Source organism: Coregonus clupeaformis, chromosome 36 (genome assembly GCF_020615455.1).
Source record: "Coregonus clupeaformis isolate EN_2021a chromosome 36, ASM2061545v1, whole genome shotgun sequence".
NCBI classification, from domain to species: domain Eukaryota; kingdom Metazoa; phylum Chordata; class Actinopteri; order Salmoniformes; family Salmonidae; genus Coregonus; species Coregonus clupeaformis.
Genome location: NC_059227.1, coordinates 16,864,938 through 16,868,964, shown reverse-complemented (window position 1 = coordinate 16,868,964; position 4,027 = coordinate 16,864,938).

The window sequence follows — 4,027 nt, the reverse complement described above, 5'->3', positions numbered from 1 at the left end:
TGCATTAACCAGGCTAGTTTGATATGGATATGAACAATTGCTCTGAGAAACACTGTTCAAATAGTACTTGAAATAATTCACAGTAGAAACACTATTCTGATAACCTCAATATTATCAATTTGACTTTGAATTCCCAAGATATTGTTACCCCACCTTTAGTTTACACAGTCCACTGTTGTATGCATGAAACACTATATTGCCATCTTCATTGCAATGTCCTGATGTGCTACAAAAAAATGGATGGAGATGAGGTGATGTGTGAAGGTTGCCAGGACAAACTTTAACACAATCAGACCTGACCCATGCATTCTGCTCATGTGGAAAATTGATGTCTGTTGACACCTCAGTTTTGACAGAGACAATCAATATGATGTGACTATGACCTTAGTCATTTGACCACTCAGTATTGACTGCACAGAGGGCAGATACAGGCCCACAAAACGAGTATTAATGTAGTTTGCTACTATCAACCCACAGGCTAGGTTTAGTTTTAAACGGACTATTCAATTGTTTAAAAGCACTCATTATGATCATCTTCTGTGTTATCATATTATCATTCAAACTGTGAAAGCTAGCCATAGCTGCTGACCAAAATGCAATAGGCTACGCTATGGCAAAGGGGTCTGAAAGGGTGGTAGACTGCAGATTAACTGCTACAACAGTGCCATCATCTGGCATTGTATGTTCATTGCATCCTTCTGAAGAAAATCCTGCTAACAGTTTTGCACTTTTGATTGTGGAGTGCATGGGTAATCTGAAAATATGGTGGTGTGCTTTTTACTGAATTAGGTAGTTTACCATTGGAAACTTGTGATGTGACCTGACTGAACATTTAAATGAATGGAATCATAAGAATAACAATAAACATGTCAGAATGGTATGTGTACCTTCATATAATTTAATTACATTCCTCATATCATATAAATCGTCTGTTGAATTATCTTATAGTTAATGTGACAAAGGAGGTCATAACAAGGCAAGTGCTTTTTCAATGAAAGGTATTTAAAGATATTAAAATAACTAATTGAAAAAGCTCTTCCCTCCCACATAAGATTATATAGGTGATTCTGAGGTAAATGTAGATAAAGTGATATATAACCTACATTTAATCCCTAATGTTCCACAGAGAAAACCATGGTATTCAAACATATTTGTATATTTTGTAACATAATCAGTGAACATAACATTATTGGTCTCCTGGGGCCTCATTTATCATTCATGTGTAGGCACAAATCTGTGTGTTAACAATGTGTGGGATCATTTCCACGCAAAGTGTGAGATGTATCAATATGAACATAGGCTTGAGAGTGTGCCATGACCATGCGTACAGTACCAAGGGGTAGAATAAGGGAACTGTTTGTCAAGCATAGAATGGGGAAAATGTATGTTCAAAATGTGTGAAACTGTGAGAGTAATCATTAAATCGTTTTTAAATGTAATTGTATCATATTTTGACATGCTATATAATTTGACGACATCAGTGCATTTGTTGCGATAGTACTCCATATAAAGTATAGGTAATTTGTTACATTAGAGGTAGGCCTACATGTGAAAGTGCACCCATTGTTGAAATACTATAAAATACTGAGATAATGGGAAATCAAATGAGAGATGGCTGATCTTGCTCCGGTGGGAGAATTGGCATCATGTATTTCGCAGAGAGCGCGTTTTTAGAGACAGGTGGGACTTTTTCTGCAGAAAGTACAGATTGGGTCATCAGATATCGTTTCCCAAAACCAATTTTATAAGATTTTTGCGAGGATTTAAGACCTACTTTAAAAAGGCAAATTCATGCCATTCCGGTGCACATCCAAGTGCTATCCACCTTCGGGCTTTTGGCAACCGGCACTTTTCAGCGGGAGCTTGCCGATCGGCATCTCACAACCCTCGATGTAACACATATAATTTCCATAAACCATCGCACAACAAGTTGACGTCAAGAGGGGTATATTTGCCATGATGCCATCAATGGGTTCCCAAACACGAACGGAGCAATAGACGGCACCCACCACATCGCCATAAAATCACCATCCCAAAACGATTTCAACAATGTGAACAGTAAAGGCTTCCACTCTTTATGTGCAGGTGATAGGTTATGCGATGCGCAAAAGACGCTGCTGAATGTTGTTGCAAGGTGGCCAGGTGAAACGCACGACTCGTTCATTCTAGTAAAGTAAAGTACAGATACCAAAAAAAACTACTTAAGTAGTACTTTAAAGTATTTTTACTTAAGTACTTTACACCGCTGTGTATAGGCTTACAGAAGGGAGCTGTTGAGGATGGAAGGCTTACGCAGTAACTATATTTTGCCATTGCTAAAGCATCTTGAATTGTCCTAATGGTCCTCTCTTTGTAGCTATGTTTTTATTTTTATTGGGCAAGCCACAACTGAGCGAAACAAATAAAACCTTTTGGTTGTACTCAATCTCTGACATTAGCACAATTTCAGTCTCGGAAAAGTTTTTTTTTTCTTAGCGTTTTTTTGGTTCCGCGGTTATATTTCATGGTAAGGAGTTGTATAATCCCCCACTGGTTAAGGGATGATTTTGACCACGTGGTTAATTAAGGGCGTTTCGAAAAATACAAACAACTAAAGTCGTGTACGAGCACTGAGGCTGAGAACAATTGGTATTTATTTATCAATGGTTATCTCCTACCGGTGTGCGTATGATGCTCCTAGGATTGTTTGATAAATACAATTAAATAAAATAAAAATTGTCACATGCGCCGAATACAACCGGTGTAGACATTTACATTTACATTTAAGTCATTTAGCAGACGCTCTTATCCAGAGCGACTTACATGAGCAATTAGGGTTTAGTGCCTTGCTCAAGGGCACATCGACAGATTTTTCACCTAGTCGGCTCGGGGATTAGAACCAGCGACCTTTCGGTTACTGGCACAATGCTCTTAACCACTAATAAAGTCAAAAATAAAATAAAAAGTAACACAATAACAGAACAATAACGAGGCTATATACGGGGGTACAGGGTAGTCGAGGTAATTTGTACATGTAGGTAGGGGTAAAGTGACTATGCATAGATAATAAACAGCCAGTAGCAGCAGTGTAAAAACAAATGGAGGGGATCAATGTAAATAGTCCAGATGAACATTTTATTAATTGTTCAGCAGTCTTATTGCTTGGGAGTAGAAACTGTTAAGGAGCCTTTCGGATCTAGACATGGCGCACTGGTACCACTTGCCTTGCAGTAGCAGAGAGAACAGTCTATGACTTGGGTGACTGGAGTTTGACAATTTTTGGGCCTTCCTCTGACACCGCCTAGTATATAGGTCCTGGATGGCAGGAAGCTTGGCCCCAGTGATGTACTGGGCCGTACGCACTACCCTCTGTAGCGCCATATGGTTGGATGCCGAGCAGTTGCCATACCAGGCGGTGATACAACCAGGAAGGATGCTCTCGATGGTGCAGCTGTAGAACTTTTTGAGGATCTGGGGACCCATGCCAAATCTTTTCAGTCTCCTGAGGGGGAATAGGCATTGTCATGCCCTCTTCACGATTGTCTTGGTGTGTTTGGACCATGATAGTTTGTTGGTGATGTGGACACCAAGGAACTTGAAACTCTCGACTCGCTCCACTACAGCCTGGTCGATGTGAATGGGAGTGTGTTCGGCCCTCCTTTTCCTGTAGTCCATGATCAGCTCCTTTGTCTTGCTCACGTTGAGGGAGAGGTTGTCATCCTGGCATCACACTGCCAGGTCTCTGACCTCCTCCCTATAGGCTGTCTCATTGTTGTTGGTGATCAGGCCTACCACTGTTGTGTCAATGATTTTGTAAAGTATAAAAATGAGCTGCAATTTTTCAATAAAAGAAACTGCTGTTCCAATTGTGTCCACTGGATGGCGCAATAGCAATTGTGTTAAGCAAGCAAACTGTTTATACCGGGGCAGAGCAAATAGGTCAAGCAAGTGCAGCCAGTCCGGATGAGCTACTTTGTTTTGCCCACGATATTTATTACGGCTTCTACTTTTAACATTATGTGCTTTGGCACCCTCATTGCCCCAATAT